This window comes from Rhinolophus sinicus, linkage group LG09 (assembly GCF_036562045.2).
Source record: "Rhinolophus sinicus isolate RSC01 linkage group LG09, ASM3656204v1, whole genome shotgun sequence".
Lineage (NCBI taxonomy): Eukaryota > Metazoa > Chordata > Mammalia > Chiroptera > Rhinolophidae > Rhinolophus > Rhinolophus sinicus.
Window position 1 is genome coordinate 53970513 of NC_133758.1, and position 21593 is coordinate 53992105.

At 37.0% G+C, this 21593-nt stretch overlaps 1 protein-coding gene across 5 annotated transcripts in view; it reads right to left on the reverse strand.

Annotated features, from left to right (window-relative positions):
* Positions 1–21593, reverse strand: part of SPIRE1 (spire type actin nucleation factor 1) — a 246510-nt gene that overhangs the window by 58127 nt on the left and 166790 nt on the right. The gene's annotated exons all lie outside the window — the stretch shown is intronic.

Genomic DNA, 21593 nt, shown 5'->3' on the forward strand with positions numbered 1-21593 from the left:
AAGACTGAGTTGTATGGCTTTAAGGCGAGGAATCCTCCCCCAAAGGGCCAAATCTGAGGCCGCATTGGTCTGACAAAATCTGTATGTGCACCACCTTCATGACTCCCTGGGACCTTGCCCCACTCAACAGTGCAGCATCACCAGAGGAATTGTGGGCTCCTGGGTGACTGGCCCTGCCCCACAAGCTGCTGGATACTTGTACAACAGTGGATAGCCCGTGGTGGCCTGATAAACTTAAAGGGTTGTGCCGTAAGCCAGAGCTTACACTGCAGCCTTTCTTTGGCACTCTCAGGGATCTGCAGGCCCAAGGTTTGTGGTGGCTGGATGCAGTATTCTCTGGGCATCTTGTGGGGCAGCTGCAGCCTCAGTAATGGCACAAGAACTAAACCCTCATTAATTTTGTAAAAACTACTGGCCATATTCAGTGACAACCTGGGACCCCACTCCACCCAGTGTACAGCATCATTGGTGGTTCTGGCAACATGGGGTTAACCAGCCCACCTTGAACACCTAAGGAGGCTCTTTCAATGGCTGAGCCTTACAGGAAGCCGGCAGGTGGCAACAGGCCTACGAAGGCCGTGGGCCTTATGCTAAGCTGCCCCAGGCCTGATACTGGTGGCAGCTGGTCTCAGTTCACAGTGAGGGCAATCACACACTCTTTCAGGTCCAGTACAGGTAGCAACCAACCACATACCGCTTAGTGGCCCTACCAGGTGGCTGCAGGCCAGTCACAGGCAAGACTGAAATTGTCCTGCACAGGAGCCCCTCCCAAAGGGCACCGGAAACAACACACAAAGAGGCCAGCCACAGACCACACCAGAGTACTACCTGATTAGCCCTACAAGCAGCACACCCCAATGATGTTCTCAACAAGCACAAGAGCCTGAGAAGGTGAACACCCCTCTGAATGATCAGCCCACACACAGCAGCCAATGTGCTGTGGGCGTGGCCAATCCTCACAGTGTGTCAGCCTGGGAGTCAGTCCCACCCACTGAGGCACCATAAGCAATCAAGGCTCAACTATAACAGGAGAACACACACAACACACATCAGGGACACTCCTGGAACACACGCACAGGTGATTAGATAGACTGAGCCACATGATCACACAAGACACCTACTATGTAAGGCTACCCAGCAAAGACTGAGAGGCATAGGAGATCTACCTAAGATATAGAAGGAAACAGAGAGAGGCAGCCAGAATGAGAAAACAAGGAAACATGTCCCAAATAAAAGAACAGGAGAAAAATCCACAAAAAGAGCTAAATGAAATGGAGGCAACCAATCTACCAGAGACAGAATGTGAAACACTTGTCATAAGATTAGGTGAAGCAGAGGATTGAATCGGGATTTACAATACAAGGTAGCATAAAACACCCAACTGGAACAACAAAAAGAAAAATGAACTTAAAAAACCCCAACAAAGATAGTTTAACAGGCCTCTGGGAAAACATCAAACATATAAACATTTGCATCATAGGGGTACCAGAAAAAAGAACAGAGAGCAAGGAATTGAAAATATATTTGAAGAAATAATAATGAAAAACTTCCCTAACCTGATGAAGAAAATAGACATACAAGCCCAGAAAACAGAGAGTCCCAAACAAGGTGAACCCAAAGAGGCTGCCACCAAGGCACATCACAATTAAAATGGCAAAGGTTAAAGACAAAGAATCCTAAAAGCAGCAAAACAAAGAAAACTACTTACTTACAAGGCAGCTCCCATAAGACCATCAGCTGATTCCTCAACAGAAACTTTGCAGGACAGAAAGGAGTGGCAAGAAATATTCAAAGTGATGAAAAGCAAGTGCCCACAAACAAGACTACTTTACTGAGCAAGGCTATGATTTAAAATTAAAGGCATGATAAAGAGCTTCCCAGGAAAGAATAAGATAAAGGAATTCATGTCCACCAAGCCAGTATCACAAGAAATGTTAAAAGAACTTCTTTAAGAAGAAGGGGGGAAACAGACAAACAAAAAAATGATCAAAAATATGAAAAATAAAATGACAACTATGAATCAATAATTACTGCAAATGTAAATGGATTAAATGTTCCAATCAAAACACAAACCGTGTTTCCCCGAAAATAAGACCCAGCCGGACAATCAGCTCTAATGTGTCTTTTGGAGCAAACATTAATATAAGACCTGGTATTATATTATATTAATTATATTATATTAATTATATTATATATTATATTATATTATATTTATTATATTGTAGTATTTTATATTATATTATGTTATATTATATTATATTATATTATATTATATTATATTATATTAAAGACCTGGTCTTATACTATAGTGAAATAAGACCAGGTCTTATTTTACTATAAGAGCTAATTGTCCGGCTAGGTCTTATTTTGGGGGAAACACGGTAGTATAGCTGAATGGATAAGAAAACAAGACCCATGCATATATTGTCTACAAGAGACCCACCTCAGATCAAAAGACACTCATAGGCTGAAAGTCAAGGGATGGAAAAACATATTTCACGCAAATGGAAATGGAAAAAAAAGCTGGGAAAGCAATACCTTGACAAAATAAACTTTAAAACAAAGACCAGAATGAGAGACAAAGAAGGAGATTACATAATGATAAAGGAATCAATCCAACAAGAGGATATAATGCTAGTAAACATCTATGCACCCAACATAGGAGCACCTAAATATATAAAACAAATACTGACAGATATAAGAGACTGACAGTTACTCAATCATAGTAGGGGACCTTGACACCCCACTGACAATAATGTACAGATCATCCAGACAGAAAATCAACAAGGAAACAGCAGCCTTAAATGACACACTGGACCAGATGGATTTAATTGATATATTTAGAGCATTTTACCCCAAAGCACCACAATATGCAATCTTTTCTTTTTTAATATGTGTAATTCAATACATTATTTTTGTTTATTTTTTGATAGCTTTGTTGAGATACAATTCACATACTATACAATCTACCCATTTAAAGTTGTGGCTTTACTATATTCTCAGAATTTTTCAACCATCACGACAATTTTATTATTTACTTTATTTCATTTAATCTCTTTATTAATAGTTACATTAAAATTTAGGCATGCAGTATAGAAAGTGAGGGACTACACATAAAAAGCCACCATTATCTACCCTTTTCTCCTCAGTTTGGATCATTTGGAGCAATGGTGTTTTTTTCTTTTATTATTATTTTAAAATTTTATTTTTTCTTTATTTTCAGGTGTACAAAACAACATAATGATTAGACAATTACACCACTCACAAAGTGAAAATGCCTCCGAGTATACTACCCCTCTGACATCATATATAGCTATGGAAATACCATTGAGTATATTCCCTATGCTGTACTTTACATTCGTGACTATTTATATATATTTAATTATATAGTTCACATTCAATATTATTCTACATCTGTTTTAGCTGTACAGGTCAGGCAACTACACAATCTATGAAGTGATCCCCTGATAAGTCCAGCACCCAACATAATATGTACAACATTACTGATTGTATTGCCCATACTGGATTTCACATACTCGTGACTATTTTGTGATTACCAATTTGTACATTCTAATCCCTTCACCTTCTCCCCCACCCACCAAGTCCCCTCCCATCTACTATTCATCATTTTTTTCTCAGTATCGCTGACTCTATTTCTGTTTTGTTTGTTCATTTATTCTGTTCTTTAGATTCTACATATAAGTGAGATCATATGGTATTTGTCTTTCTCAGTCTGAATTATTTTACTTAGCATAATGTTCTATAGGTCCATCCATGTAGTTGCAAATGGTAAGATTTCATTCTTTTTTATGGTAGACTAATACTCCATTCTATAAATGTAACACAATTTCTTTATCCAATCGTCTATTGATCAGTGTTTTGGTTGTTTCCATATCTTGGCTATTGTGAATAGCACTGCAGTAAACATAGGGGTGCATATATTTTTTCGAATTAATGTTTTGGATTTCTGTGGATAAATACCCAGGAGTGGAATTGCTGATTCATAACGTAGTTCTATTTTTAATTTTTTGAGGAACCTTCATACTGTTTTCCACAGTGGCTGCACCGGTTTGCGATCCCACCAACAGTGCACGAGGGTTCCCTTTTCTCCACATCCTCACCAACACTTATTGGTTGTTGATTTATTGATGAGAGCTATTCTGGAAGGAGAGAGGTGGTATCTCATTGTGGTTTTTATTTGCATTTATCTGGTGATCAGTGACATTGAGCATCTTTTCATATATCTATTGGCCATCTGTATGTCCTGTTTAGAGAAATGTATCTTCATGTCCTCTGCCCATTTTATAACTGGGTTGTTTGGCTTTTTTGGTGTTGAGATGTATGAGTTTTTATAAAATTTGGATATTAACCCCTTATCAGATGTATCATTGGCAAATATCTTCACCCATTCAGTAGGATGTCTTGTTGTTTTGTTGATGGATTCCTATGCTGTGAAAAAACTTTTCAATTTGATGTAGTCCCATTTGTTTATATTTTCTTTTGCTTCCCTTGCCCGAGGGTAATATCTGTGAATTTAATTCCTATATTTTCTTACATGAGTTTTAGGTTTCGGGTCTTACATTTAAGTCATTAATCGATTTTGAGTTTATTCTTGGGTATGGCATAAAAAGGTGGTCCAATTTCATTCTTTTGAATGCATCTGTCCAGTTTTCCCAGTACCATTTATTGAATAAACTGTGTTTACCCCAGTGTAAATTCTTGCTTCCTTTGTCATAGATTAAATGACCCTATAGAAATGGATTATTTCTGGGCTCTCTATTCTGTTCCATTGATCTATGGTCTTTTTATGCCAGTACCACGCTGTTTTGATTACTATAACCTTGTAGTATAATTGGATATGAGGTGGCATGATACCTCCTGCTTTGTACTTCTTTCTCAGGATTGCTGTGGCTACTCAGAGTATTTTATGGTTCTATATAAACTTCAGGATTATTTGTCATAGTTCTGTGAAAAATGTCATTGGTATTTTGGTAGGGGTTGCATTGAATCTATATATTACTTTGGGTAGGACGGATATTTTAACTATATTAATTCTTCCTATCCATGAGCATGGTATATGCTTCCACTTATTTTTATCTTCTTTAATTTCTTTCTTCAATGCCTCATAATTTTCTGAGTACAGGTCTTTTACTTCATTGGTTAGATTTATTCTTAAGGAATTTTTTTTTGGATGCAACTGTAAATGGTTTGTTTTTTTTCTTAAATTCTATTTCTGATAGTTTGTTAATAGCATATAAATATGCAATTGACTTATGAATGTTAATTTCGTATCCTACTACTTTATTAAATTCATTTATTAGTTCTAAGAGTTTTTTTGGTGGAATCTTTGGGGTTCTCCATGGTATCATGTCATCTGCAAATAATGACAGTTTTACTTCCTTCTTTACAAATTGGATGCCTTTTCTTTTTCTTGTCTGATTATTGTGACTAGAACTCCCAGTACTATGTTGAATAGAAGTGGAGAAAGTGGGCAACCTTGCCTTGTTCCTGATCTTAAGGGGAATGCTTTTAGCTTTTCCCTGTTGAATATGATGTCACCTGTGGGTTTGTCATATATGACTTTTATGCTGAGATATGTTTTCTCTATTCCCATTTTGCTGAGTTTTTCTTTGTTGCATCTATGTTCATTACTGATATCAGCCAATAATTTTCATTTTTTATAATGTCATTGTCCGGTTTTTGGATCAGGGTAAGGGTGGCTTCATAATATGATCTTGCAAGCCGTCCCTCCTCCTGGATATTTTGGAATAGTTTGAGAATAGGTGTTAATTCTTTTTTGAATGTTTGGTAAAATTCACTTGTGGAGCCATCTGGTCCAGAATTCTGTTTGTTGGTAGCTTGTTAATTATTGATTCAATTTCGTGGTGGTAATCGATCTAGTCAGATTTTCTGTTTCTTCTTGATTCAGCCTTGGAAGAATATATGCTTCTAGGAATTTATCCATTTCTTCCAGATTGTCTAATTTGTTGGCACACAGATGCTCATAATATTTTCTTAAATTTTTTTTTTGTATTTCTGTGGTGTCTGTGGTCAGTTCTCTTCTTTCATTTCTGATTTTATTTATTTGGATCCTCTCCCTTTTTTTCTTGATGAGTCTGGTTAAAGTTTGTCAATTTCGTTTATCTTTTCAAACAAAACAGCTCTTGGTTTCATTGATCATTTGTATTGTTTTTTGGTCTTTATTTCATATATTTCCACTCTGATATTTATTATTTCCTTCTTTGTACTCCCTTTGGGTTTATTCTGATGTTCTTTTTCCAGTTCCCTTTGGTGTATAATAGAGTGTTGATTTGAGAATTTGAAATTTTTCTTGTTTCTTGCGGTATGCCTGCATTGCTATGAATTTCCCCGTTAGGACTGCTTTTGATGTGTCCCATAGATTTTGGGTCATTGTGTTTTCATTTTCATTTGTCTCAAAGTATCTTTTGATTTCTTCCTTGAGCTCACTGTTGACCCATTCATTATGTAGTAACATGTTATTCAGTCTCCATGTGTTTGTGTGTTTTGGGTTTTGTTTTTTTTCCAACTCATTTCTAGTTTCAAACCACTATGGTCAGAGAAGAGACCGAAATGATTTCAATCTTCTCAAGTTTATTGAGATTTTGTTTTCTGACCTAATATGTGGTCCATCTTGGAAAACATTTCATGTGCACTTGAAAAGAATGTTTATTTTATGCTTTACAGTGAAATGTTCTAAAAATATCAATTAAATCCATCTTGTCTCATGTGTCATTTAAGGCCACTGTTTCCATGTGCACTTTCAGTCTGGAAGATCTGTCCATTGGTGTCAGGGGGGAATTAAAGTTCCGTATTATGACTGTGTTAGTGTTGCTCTCTGCATTTATGTCTGCCAATATTTGTTTTATATATTTAGGTGCTTCTATGCTGCATGCCTAGATGTTTACTCGGGTTATGTCCTCTTATTGGACTGATCCCTTTATTATTATGTAATGTCCTTCTTTGCCACTTATTATAGTGTTCATTATAAAGTCTATCTTCTCGGATATAAGTATTGCTATACCAGCATTTTTCTCATCGTCATTTGCATTAAAGATCTTTTTCCATCCCTTTACTTTCAACCTGTGTGTGTCTTTCGATCTGAGGTGAATCTCTTGTAGACAGGATATGCATGGGTCTTGCTTTGTTATCCACTAAGCTACCTATGTCTATTAAAAAAATTTTTTTTTCTTTTTATTGGGCAATATTGGGGAACAATGCGTTTTTCCAGGACCCATCAGCTCCAATTCAAGTTGTTGTTTTCAACCTAGTTGTGGAGGGTGCAGCTCGGCTCCAAGTCAAGTCGTTTTCAATCTAGTGGAGGGCGCAGCTCACTGACCCACGTGGGAATTGAACTGGCCACCTTGGTGTTATGAGCACAGCCCTCTAACCAACTGAGCCAAACGGCCGCCCATACCTTATGTCTTTTGATTGAAGCATTTAATTTATTTACATTTAAAGTGATTATTGATAGGTACACAATTATTGCCATTTTATTATTCATATTTTTTATCTTCATTTGTTTGCTTTGTCCTTTCTTCTGCTTAAAGAAGTCCTTTTAACATTTCTTGTAATATTGGCTCGGTGGTAATGAATTCCTTTAGCTTTTTCTTGTTTGAGACGGTCTTTATCTTGCCTTCAATTTTAAATGATAGCCTTGCTGGGTAGAGTAGTCTTGCCTGTAGGTCCTTGTTTTTCATTTTTGAATATTTCCTGACACTCCCTTCTGGCCTGCAAAGTTTCTGTTGAGAAATCAGCTGCTAGTTTTATGGGAGCTCCTTTGTGAGTAACTAGGTGTCTTTCTCTTCTTGCTTTTAGGATTCTCTGTCTTTAACCTTAGCCATTTAAACTATACTGTGTCTTGGTGTGGGCCTGTTTGGGTTCATATTGTTTGGGAGTGTTGCCTTTTCTGGGCATGTATGTCTATTTCACCAGGTTGGGGAAGTTTTTGGTCATTTCTTCAAATAGGTTCGTGATGTCTTGCTCCCTTTCTTCTCCTTCTGGTGCTCCTATGATGTGAATGTTGTTACACTTGATGTTATCCCACAGGTCCCTTAAACTATCTTTATTGGTTTCATTCTTTTCCTTTTTGTTGTGCCAACTGGGTGTATTCTGTTGCCTTGTCTTCTAAATCACTGATTTGATACTGTGCTTCATCTAATTTGTTGATTCCTTCTAGTGTATTCTTCATTTCAGTTACTGTATTCTTTATTTCTGACTGGTTTCTTTTTATGGTTTCTATGTCCTTCTTTATCTTTGCTATTTCTTTCTTGAAACTCTTACTAAGTTCCTTCAACATTCTTATAATCAGTGTTTTAAACTCTGCCTCTGGTAGGTTGGTTGCCTCCATTTCATTCAGTTCCATTTCTGGAGGTTTCTCGTGTTCTTTTATTTGGGACATGTTTTTTTGTTTCCTCATTTTGGCCACCATTCTGTGTTTGTATTAGGTGGATCTCCTAGGTCTCTCAGTCTTTGCTGGGCGGCCTTATGTAGTACATGTCCTGTGTTGTCCAATTGCACAGTCTCCCTAATCGCCTGTGTATGTGTTCCAGGAGTGTCTCTTTGTGTGTTGTGTGTGTTCTTCTGTTGTAGTTGAACCTTGATTGCTTTTGGCATGTCAGTGGGTGGGACTGACTCCCAGGCTCACTGATTGTGAGGACTGGCTACATCCACAGTGTATTAGCTGCTGTGTGGGGGCTGACCCCTCATAGCAAGCTTTGCCCTGGTAGGCTCTTGTGCCTGTTGAGACTCCCCTTTGGGTGTTCCACTCATGGAGCTGACCAGGTAGTGCTCTTGTGTGGTCCAAAGCTGGCCTCTGGGTGTGCTGTTTCTCGGTGTGTGTCTCTTCAGTGGGACTCCCTCACGAGGCAATTTGAGCCTTCCCTGTTACCAGCCCATGGCTTCCTAGAAGGAGCCTCAAAGTTACTGTGGTTAGCTGCTGTCTGTGCTGGACCTGGAGATATGTGGGGGTGGCCTCACTGTCAACTTAGGCTGGCTGCCATCAATAGTGGGCCTGAGGCAGCTTAGCAAAATGCCCAATGCCCCCATGGCCTATTGCCACCTACCAACTGCTCATAAAGCCCCAGTGTTGAAAGAGCACATAAGTGTGTGTATCAGGCTAGTTGACCCAATGTTGATAGTGCCCTCGGCAATGCAACACTAGTTGGGCGGAGAGGAGTTAAAGGGAATCATGAGACATGACCAGTGGTTTTTATGTTAATGCAGATCCAATTCTTATGCCAGTGCCACACCTGTGACCAACTTGCACAGTGCCCCTAGAACTGTGGGCAGTGCAGCCAGCCACCATCAAAGGCTCACAAATTCCCAAGAGCTGCCCCTGAGTGGTTGCAGTGCAGTTTTTAGGTCACTGTCCATCACGAAAATCTCCAGGGCTGTTGCAGATTGTCTACTATTGTAAAAAACCTCCATGATTTGTGGAACGCGGACGGCTATCCAGGAGCCAAGACTACCGTTGGCAATTCAGCTCTAGGTGGGTGTGGTGGGGTTCCAGGGAGCTAAAGGGTGTGGTTGGTGGTTTCTACTAAGTCAATTCAGTCTCAGCTCCTGCACTGGTTCTGGGCCCCCAACTACTGCGTAAGAACACTTCTAATGCCAGCCACTGCCCATCTCCGACCCGCCACTGCCCATCTACACTGAGGTACAGGTCTTGGGTTACTGCATACAAAGTATCTTTTCCAATCACAAGGAAATAAAATAATCAATAGGAAAAGTGAAAAAATAATCACAAATATGTAGAATCTAAAAACCACACTCCTAATAAACAGCTCAAAGAAGAAATTATGAGTGGAATAAAATACTTTGAGATGAATGAAAATGAAAACAACATAAAAAAAACATGGTATGCAGTAAGAACACTACTCAGAGCAAAAATAATAGGTGCAAACACCTACATTAAAAATAAGAAACATCTCAAGAGATCTTCCATCAGTACTCTACTCTATAACTTAAGGATCCAAAATTAGCAAAACTGAAAGTTGTTTCAATGAAAAGATGAACAAAATTGACAAGCCTTGAGCCAGACTGACCAAGAACAAAAGAGAAAAGATTCAAAATACAAATATCAGAGATAAAATCAAAGCGCGGACATAACGACAGATCTTATAAAGTACAAAGCATTATAAGAAAATACTACGATAATTGTACATGGACAAATAAAATAATCTAGATAAAATGGACAAATTCCTAGAAAGATACAAACTACCAAACGAACTAAAAAGGAAGGGAGCAAGGGAGAGAAAGAGGGAGAGAGGGAAGGAGGGAGGAAGGAAGGAAAAAAATCTGAATAGACCTATAACAGGAAAAGAGATTAAATCAGAAAATCAAAAATCTGCCAACAAAGAAAAGCCCAGGACCAGAAGACTTCACTGGTGAATGCTACTCAAATATTTAAAGAATTAACCCCAATCTTTCACAAACTGTTCCAAAAATTAGAAAAGGAAGTAAAATTCCCTAACTTACTCTATAAGGGCAGCATTATCCTGATACCAAGCCAGACAAAGACATCACAAGAAAACTGTAGACCAAATCCCTTCTGAGTACAGAAGTAAATATCAACAACAAAATATTAGTAAGCTGACTCTAACAGAATATTAAAAGGATTATAATACCATGACTAAGTGGGATTTACCCTGTAAATGCAAGGGTGGTACAACATATAGAAATCACTCAAGGTAATATGACACATTAATACAATGAAGCAAAACAACCCACATGAGTGTCTTAATTGATGTAGAGAAGGGATTTGACAAAATCCAACATGCTTTCATGATAAAAACACTGGACAAACTTGGAATGGCAGGAAACTTCCTGAACATAATAACCTTTCATTTATAAAAACCCATAGCTAACATCATATTCAATGGTGAAAGACTGAATGCTTTCTCCCTAGCATCAGGAATCCAATAACACAGATACCTGCTTTCACCACTTTTATTCAACAATGAACTGAAGGTTCTAGCCAGTGTAATTAAAAGGCATCTAGGTAGATTGGAAAGAAGTAAAAGTATCTCTCTTCACAGATGACACGAACATATAACTATGTAATACAAATATATACATATGTATATAAACATAAATAAAAATATAAAATTAAATAACCTATCAAGAAAACTTACAGCTAATAAACTCAGCAAAGTTATAGGATACAAGAGCAACACACAAAAATTAGTTGTATTTCTACACATTAGCAATGAAAAATCTGGAAAAAAATTTGAGAACAATCCCATTCACAATAATATGGAAAATAATAAAATACTTAGGAATAATTTTAACCAATGAAGTGCAAGGCTTGTACATTGGAAACTACAAAACATTGCTGAATGAAATAAAAGAAGACCTAAATAAATGAAAAGACAACTCACGTTTATGGATTAGAAGACATAATATTGAGATCAGAATACAACCTAAAATTTTCTATATAGTATTCAATAAAATCTCTGTCAAAATCCCAATGGTACTTTTGCAGAAATAAATTTTAAAAAATCATCCTAAAATTCACATGGTACCTCACCAAACCCCAAATAGACAAAACAATCCTGAAAAAGAAAAACAAAGTTGGAGGACTCACACACACTTCCTGGTTTCAAAACTTATCAAAAAGCTATAGCAATCAAAACAGTGTGGGACAAATACTGACATTCTAGATCAATAAGACAGAATTCAGAGTTCAGAAATAAATTCATACATTCAATTGATTTACAACAAGGGCTCCATTAAAAGGGGGAAAGAATAGTTTCTTTCACAAAAGGTGCTGGGACAACTGGACATCAACATACAAAATAACCATATTTGACGTTTACCTCACACCACATACAAAAATTAACTCGAAAGAGATCAAAGACCTTAACACAAGAGCTAAAAGTATAAAAATCTTAAATGAAAACATAGAGGTAAATTTTCATGACCTCAATTTGGCAATGGATTTTTTAAAGATATGAAACTAAAAGTATAAGCAACAGAGAAAAGGATAGATAAACTAGACTTCAGCAAAAAGTCTTTTGTGCACTAGAGGACACTATCAAGACAGTGAAAATACAATCTACAGAATGGGAGAAAATTTTTGCAAATCATGTATCTGTCAAGGGTCTAGTATCCAGAATATATAAAGAACTCAACAGAAAAAATACAAACACAATTTTAAAAAGGGCATGAGGCAACAATACTCCAAAGAAGATATACAGTGGATACCTTGGTTTTCTAACGTAATCTGTTCCGGAAGACTGAGTTCTGAAATGTTCGAAAACTGAGCCACGGTTTCCCCACAGAAAGTAATGCAAAATGGATTAATCCATTCCAGACCTTTAAAATCAACCCCTAAAACTGCAAATTTAGCATGAATTTTACTATCTACTGATACCATAGATCCATAAAATTTACGGTGTTCGTAAACCGAAATGTTCGTCAATGGAGACGTTCAAAAACCGAGGTACCACTGTAAAAATGTCCCACAAGCACATGAAAACATACATAACATTATTAGCCATTAAGGAAATACAAATCAAAACCACAATGAGATTTCACCTCACACTCACTATGGTAAGTATAATTAAAAACAAAACTGGACAATAACAAGTGTTGGTAAGGATATGGAGAAACTGAAACTCATACATTGCTGATGGGACTATAAAATGGTGTAAACACTGTGGAAAGCAATTTGGTGGTTTCCCTATAAATTAAACATAGAATTATCAAATGATCCAACTATTCCACTGTCAGGTATATACCCAAAAGAACTGGAAACAGTACTCAAACAAAAACTTGTACCCACTTGTTCATAGCCACACTACTCATAATAAATAGTGAAAAGGTGAAAAGAACCCAGATATCCATCAAGTGATGAATGAATAAACAAAATATGGTGTATCCACACAACAGGCTATTATTCCACCAGAAAAGGGAATGAAGTACTCCTATAAGCTACAATATACATAAACCTCAAAAACATTATGCTAAGTGAAAAAAGGCAGACACAACAGGTCACATATTATACAATTCAATTTATATAAAATATCCAGAACAGGTAAAGCTATTGACACAATAAAAGCAGATACGTGGTTGCCAGGGGCTGGGGCGAGGGAAGCATGGGAGTGACTGCTTCACGGTCAACAGGGTTTCTTTCCCAGTGATGAGACATACGAGCACCTCGGTTTTCGAACATCTCCGTTGATGAACATTTTGGTTTATAACCGCTGTAAACTGGGAAGTAAATGCTTCGGTTTTTGAGCACGCCTTGGAAGTTGAACATGTCATGCAGCTTCCGCTGAGTGCAAGATCCTGAGGCCTAGCTGTTGGCTGTTTTCCAACGTTTCAGAACTCAAACGGTCTTCCGGAATGGATTACATTCGAAAACTGAGGTACCACTGTATTTTAGAACTAAAGATGGAACTGGCACAGCTTTGTGAATATACTAAATGCCACTGAACTGTATACTTTAAAACTGGTAATTTTTATCAATTTTTCCTCAATAAAAAATAAGAAGAAAAAACCACACTCTTATTTTAAAAGCCTTTCATTTACCACAGGAGAAAAATAATTCTTTTTTCATTTCAATTAAAATTTATTGGGGTGACAATGGTTAGTAAAATTACATAGGTTTCAAGTGTACAATTCTGTATTACATCATCTATATATCACACTGTGTGTTCACTCAGAGTCAGTTCTCCCTCCATCACCATATATTTGATCCCATTTACCCTCTTCTAACACCTGCCTCCCCCCTTACCCTCTGAGACACTAAACTATTGTGTATGTGTCTACGAGTTTTTGTTTCTTCATTTGTTTGTCTTGCTCCTTTTTTGCTTTCAGTTTTATATCCCACATATCAGTGAAATCATATGGCTCTCGACTTTTTCTATGTGACTCATTTGGCTTAGCATAATAATCTCAAGATCCGTCTATGTTGTTGCAAATGGCACTATTTCATCTTTTCTTATGGCAGAATAGTATTTCATTGTGTATATGTACCACATCTTCTTTATCCAATCATCTGTCGAAGGACACTTTGGTTGTTTCCATTTCTTGGCAACTGTAAATAAAGCTGCAATGAACATTGCAGCACATATATCTTTACAGATAAATGTTTTCAGATTTTTTTGGTAGGTACCCAGGAGGATTGCTAGGTCATATGGTAATTCTATTCTTAATTTTTTGAGGAACCTCCACTCTGCCTTCCATAACGGCTGCACCAGTCTGCATTCCTACCAACAGTGTATGAGGGTTCCTTTTTCTCCACAGCCTCTCCAACACTTGTTACTATTTGTCTTGTTGATGATAGCCATTCTGACTGGGGTGAGGTGATATCTCATTGTGGTTTTTATTTGCATTTTTCTCGTGATTAGTGATGTTGAGCATCTTTTCATATGTCTATTGGCCATGTGTATATCCTCTTTGGACGACTGTCTCTTCAGGTCGTCTGCCCATTTTATAATTGGATTGTTTGGTTTCTTTGTTGTTGGGTTGTATGAGTTCCTTATATATTTTGGCTATCAGCCCCTTATCAGAGGTGTTGTTTGCAAATATCTTCTCCCCTTTGGTTGGTTGCCTCTTTGTTTTGTTGATGGTTTCTTTTGCTGTGCAGAAGCTTTTAAGTTTCATGTAGTCCCATTCATTTATTTTAGCTTTTACTTCCCTTGCCTTTGAGGTCAAATTCATAAAATCCTCTTTGAACCCAAGGTCCATAAGTTTAGTGCCTATGTTTTCTTCTATGCAATTTATTGTTTCAGGTCATATGTTTAGGTCTTTGATCCATTTTGAGTTAATTTTGGTACATGTTGACAGGTAGCAGTCTAGTTTCATTCTTTTGCACGCGGCTTTCCAATTCTCCCAGCATCATTTATTGAAGAGGCTTTCTTTTCTCCATTGTATGTTTTTGGCTCCTTTGTCAAAAATTATCTGTCCATATTTATTCTATTCCATTGGTCTGTGTGTCTGTTTTTGTGCCAATACCACGCTGTTTTGATTATTGTGGCTCTGCAGTATCAGGTGAAGTCAGGGAGTGTGATACCTCCAGCCTTGTTCTTTTTTCTTAGGATTGCTTTGGCTATTCCGGGGTCTTTTGTGGTTCCATACAAATCTGACAATTTTTTGCTCTATTTCTTTAAAAACTGCCGTTGGGATTTTGATAGCGGTTCCATGAAATCTGTATATTGCATTTGGTAATATGGCCATTTTAACTATGTTGATTCTTCCAATCCATGAACACAGAACGTCTTTCCATTTCTTTGTGTCTTCTTCAATTTCTTTAAAAAATGTCTTATAGTTTTCAGTGTATAGGTACTTCACATCCTTGGATGAGTTTATTCCTAGGTATTTTATTCTTTTTGTTGCAATTGCAAAAGGAATTGCTTTTTGTTTTTGTTTTTATTTTTATTTCTTTTTCTGAGATTTCATTGTTAGTATATAGGAATACAATAGATTTTTGTACGTTGATTTTGTGGCTGGTACCTTAACTATATTTGTTAATTGTTTTAAAAGCTTTTTGGTGGTGTCTTTAGGGTTTTCTATATATAGCATCATGTCATGTGCAAAAAGTGACAATATAACTTCTTCATTCCCAATTTGGATGCCTTTTAATTTCTTTCTCTTGCCTGATTGCTCTGGCTAGGACTTCCAATATACGTTGAGAAAAATAATTCTTTATGCTTGTAAATACTTTCCAACTTGCATGCGATTATTTGTCGTTCTATCACATACCATTATTTCCCAAATACATGATCTTGAGCCTCACTTAGGTTGCTTTGATAACATATAAATTCCTAGACCCCTGGACATGATAAGGGAGGCCTGTTAAATCAGTATCTTCAAGAGGAATGTATCCTAAGTAATTCGTCACATCAGATAAATCTGCCTACTATTTAGCACAATTATTTTCTCTGATGAACAAATGTCACCCTTGGGTGACAGGGAAAAACATTTGTGATAGCTACAACAGAAATGCTAATGACCTATTAAGAAACAGCAACAGTTGCTTATTTTAATCAGCAATAAGAATTTTTGGATAATTCGTTCTGGATAAGCAGAATGAATTACCACTGAGATTAATGTTGAGTCCTCACTTAGTCAGAGACGATAAAGTTTTAGTAGGTAGACATTTTTAAAAAAAGATAACATTGCCCAGTATTGGCAAAAGGAATTGCCTTTGCCAAAAGGAATTAAACAATTATTGGCTAAAGTGTAAATTGGTATAATCCTTGTAGAGAGAAATTTGGCAACATGTATTAAAATTTAAAATGTGCATAGTCTTTGATCATGCCATCTCACCAACAGGAATTTAAACCAAGGAGATAACTGGATGAGATGTTTGTATGAGGATATTCATCACAATACTGATTAAAACAATGAAAACTAGAAACAGTTTAAACGTTTATTAATAGAGGCTTGGGCAAATAAGTCACAGTACAGGTATACAAGGAAACACTGAAGCCATTTAAAAGAGAGACCATCTACACTGTTTCTTCAGAGGTAATTACAGAGTAAAAGAGCTACAAAACAGTATGTATAATATGATTCTCTGTGTATAATAATTTATCTATGTATCTATGAAAAGGGCGGAGTCTGGAAGGAGTCTTTCATTAAGATGTTGAATGGTCTATGTGGAAGATTCTCAGGAAACTTTTGCTTTTATTAATTTTTTTTTCTACAGAAAGTCACAGACACAGACAATAGTTTAGTGGTTACCAAAGGGTAAGGAGGGTGGGGGGTGGGAGATGAGGGTAAGGGGGATCAAATATATGGTGACGGAAGGAGAACTGACTCTGGGTGGTGAACACACAATGGGATTTATAGATGATGTAATACAGAATTGTACACCTGAAATCTATGTAATCTTACTAACAATTGTCACCCCAATAAATTAAAAAAAAATTTTTTTTTTTTTAAATGAGCATGTAAACAGCAAAAAGACAAATATATTTTGTGGAAAATAAATGGAAATGCATGACTTATTGTATCTGGGTATATGCGTGATTATCATTTGTTAGTCACTGAAGACTAGGCTGAAGGATATAAAATTACTGATGGCCTCTTATCACTCTAAAATGTACCCTTACTGTTCCAACCACTTTATCTCCTGCATGTAACATCACAGAATGCTCCTTGTTACTGCATATATGAGTAAATTGGAGATCTACCTTCACGAGGCAGTGATGTCCCTCAAATGCTTTTCTCAGTGTGTTTTTACGGCATTTGATTTGTCTGCTAAGCTATAAGCTGCACGCTGTTTCCACAGCAGTGCAAATGCTCAGCTGTGATGAGTCAGACTCCCAAAGGGTGCAGATGGCTATGAAAAAAATGGGGTCAGCAGTCACACATCACCTTCCACAGAGCGTATGCAGAACACTGCCAGACATGGGGTAGATGCCCCTTATATTCAGTTTCAAGAATAACATGGCTGCCTCTTGCTCATCATCTAAACCTAAACATATTTTCCAGTCTTTTCTACTTGTATGACCGTGTGATCTTTTGAATACTTGATGTCCTTTAATGGTGACACCCAATGTTCATTTGGTCAAATATTCATTCTTCAAATTCTAACCCCAGAATAACTTTTCATTGGAGCCTCCTTTAACATGTACAGAAAGAGTTAACTGTTCCTTCTATATATCTTACACCCACCCTTTCACTCATTATATATTGGTCTTCCTAACAATATTGTGAGAACAGGACCACACATTGTCTTTATATCACCAGTACCTCAAATAGAGAAATCTTAGTAAATAAAATTAAAATAAATCTTTGTAAAATAAACGTGATATAGCCACTCCAGGAAACTGTTTGGCAGGTTTTTCTTAATAAAATTAAACATGCACTTACAATATGACCCAAAATTTACAACATGGATATTTATCCCAGAGAAACGAAAACTTATGTCTATACAAAAACCCATACACAAATATTCATGGCATCTCTATTCATAATGGCCCCAAACGGGAAACAATCCATCTGGAAACCGTGGTATATCTGTATCATGGAATACTGCTCAGCAATAAGACTGAATGATTGAAACACACAACAGCTTGGATGAATCTCAAGGAATGAGTGCTGAGTGGAAACAGCCAATCTCAAAAGGTTATATTCTACACAATTCCATTTATATAATGTCACTCAAATAACAAAACTAAGGAGAAGGATAACAGATTAGTGGTAAGGCATGGCGAGAGAAGAGGGAAAGATGAAACTAGAAGGGGAATGCACACAGGAACCTTGTGGTGATGGAACAGTTCTGTATCTTGTGATGACAGTTACATGAATCTACACACGTGATAAAACTTCATAGAACTACACACACACACACACACACACACACACATACACATTTAGGGTGACTATTTGACAGTGTAAAGACATAGAATGTTTCCAAGAAATAGAACAATACTATCAAGGCTTGTCCCCAAAGGATTAATCTAATAGTGTAAAATACTGGGAGGTTTGGAAGGAGACTGGAATAGAGGCAAGAAGAGGATGCAGAAGATATTATAGAAAGAATTAAGAATATCTAACAAATAACTGGATATAACAGAGAAGAGAAAAAGAGAGGAAAACAAAGTGAGTGTATATCTATAGAAAAAGGTGTCAACAGTGGTCATCTCTGTATTGTGATTACAGAAGATTTCTACTTTATATATATTTTTGTATTTGTATCAAAGTTTTTTTAATTGTGACAATTTTATAATCAGGAAAATTCTATTTTCAAAAAAAGTATGAAGTAAATGATTTTATTTAATGTAAAGAATTTGACTGACTAAAAGTCATTTAAAAAGATAGCAAGAAAGCAAAGATCTCAAACTGATAGTAAAAGATTTTAGCCTAGATGAGTTGAAGAATGATGATCTTGTATGAACACAGAAACAGGAGCAAACTCTGGTACACAGAATACTGACACAAATCTTGGATGTTTTTGGTTTGAGAAATCCTGGCAGAGATGCCCAGGAGATGAGGAGGTGACAAAACTGACACTCCTCTTCCTTTCCATCCCTCCCATCTCGCCTTCTTTAAGGCCCTGCAACCCACCAAACTCCACTCCCAGCTTCTATTTCTCTACTTTCTCATTCCCTACATTCTTTCCCAAATAAGTCATATTACAAAAAAAAAAAAAAAGGCAACTTTTTTCAACCCCATGTGCACCTCCAGATGCTACCCTGTGATATCCTTTACAAACGTCTTAAAAGAGGCATATACTCAGACTGTCTCCATTTCCTCACCTCCCACCCTATAGAATCTGGTTTCTATTCCTTAATACAAGCAACAAATCATTTTCATGTTGGTAAATCCGTTAAAAATTTCACAGTACTTATTTGATTTTTGAACAGCATTCCACTTTCCTGAAACACTGTCTCCCATTTGCAGCTGTGACCCCACTTCTGATGTTTGTTTCTTTCTCTCTGGCTACACCTTTAAATTCTTTATTTTACCCTCTTCCTCTGCCCTCATCTCTTACATACTATGGCTCCTCAAGCTCTATCCCAAGTTGTTCTCTCGTCTCATCCTCTGCACTGTCCCAGAGCCATTCTAGTACATAAGCTGCCAACTCTATCCCTCACAATTTCCTACATGGCATTCTATACTCAAATTATGACAAATTCTGTTGTTGTGGTTTTCTTGTGTCAAATCCCATAATTTCTTGGCCTTTGAACATATTTCTGGTACATGACACCTTTCACTTACCTTATCACATTGTATTGTAAATGCTTATGTAGTGTCTCCCACCATACTATAAACTTTGTGAGAATAAAGACTATATTATGCTCTTTTCCCAGAGTCTAGGATAGTGCCTGGCACATGAAAAATGCTTAATAAATATTTATCAATATAAAATTTAGAAATACAATCAACTGGTATATATTTTTAAATGTTTAAAGGCACTTGTAATAAAGAAATACAGACTGTAAAAATGAAAGTATTTTTTTCCCACTCAAATTGGTCAACTCCAAAAGATATCCACTTTGATTAACGGTGTGAAGAAATAGACAAAACTATTCTGTTGTAAATAGTAATCATCACAATATATCTGGAAGGCAATTTGGCAATATGTGCACAAAGCACAGGTTTTGGAGTTAGAATGAGAATAAAAACTGCTTTGCCTTATAACTAGTTATCTGAACTTAGGGAGTTACTGTGTATCTCTAAACTTGTTTCCTCATCTGTAAAGTAAATCAGATTTACTGAAAAGTAAATCAACATAATATTTCGTGAAATATTGTAACTAATTAAAATTAACATGCTGCTCAAACAGCTATCTAAGTATATTTAGTATAAGACGAAGTAATGTTTCATAAGAGTCTTCTACAGAAAATAACTCCGATTAAACTTTCTTTAAAATGTGGATATGGGGGCAGCCGGAAGGCTCAGTTGGTTAGCACGTGACCTCTGAACAACGGGGTTGCCAGTTCAATTCCCATATGGGCCAGTGATCTGTGCCCTCCACAACTAGACTGAACAGAATGAGCTGCTGCTAAGCTGCCAGTGGGGCAGCCAAATGGCTCAGTTGGTTAGAGCGTGAGCTCTTAACAACAAGGTTGCTGGTTCAATTTCTGCATGGGAATGGTGGGCTGCAATCCCTGCAACTATGTAAAGATTGAAAATGGCTACTGGACTTGGAGCTGCGCTGTGCCCTCCACAAGTAGATTGAAGGACAACGACTTGGAGCTGATGGGCCCTGGAGAAACACACTGTTCCCCAATATTCCACAGTAAAATTTAAAAAAAATCTCTCCTAATTTCCCTTGTGTGTTTAAAAACAATGTGGATATAATTCATTCAACACCTATTTATTGAGCATCTGGCTATGGGTTAGGCACATATTCCAGTCAGGGAGAATGTAACAGTGAAAGTAAGTCCTTATATTTGTAAGGGAGAGAGAGACAATAAATTTTAAAATACATGGTAATGTGAGCTTTTGAAGCACGTGGGTAAAGACTTTTCTAATGGGGGGACACTTGGCAGAGACCTGAAAAGTAAAGAGGCAAGTCATTTGGTTGTGTGGGAAAAGAGAGCTCCCCAGAGAAGGGATAACAAAGGCTCGGCTGCAGGAGACTGTGACGCACTTTTAAGACAGTGGCAGAAGACAGTCTTTTGTAGGGCTTTGCAGGTCAATTGAAGGACATAGAGTTTATTCTGTGTGATGAAGAGCAGTGGAAGGTTCTGAGCAGGAAAATGACATCATCACATTTTACTTTAAGAGGTGTACTTTGGCTGTTGTGGGGAAAACAGACAGAAAAGGGGCAAGAAAGAAAACAGGAAGACCACTAAGAGTGAATGAGAGATAATAGTCTGAATGAGAGATGATGATGGTTTGGAGAAAGGGCATCTGAAGCAGAGATGGTGAAAAGTAGTCAGATTCAGGACCTATTTCAAAGGTAGAGCTATCAGGATTCTACTTTTACGAACTTAATTCAAGGATTTAACTGTAGCTATTAAAAAAGATTTAAATACAAGGATACACAAAACAGGGTGCTTATAACTAGATACAAGTTGATTAGTTTAATAAACTCTGGTACAGCCAGCCATAAGCTAGAAAAGATGCAGTCATTTAGAAATGATGTTGAATATATAATGACATGA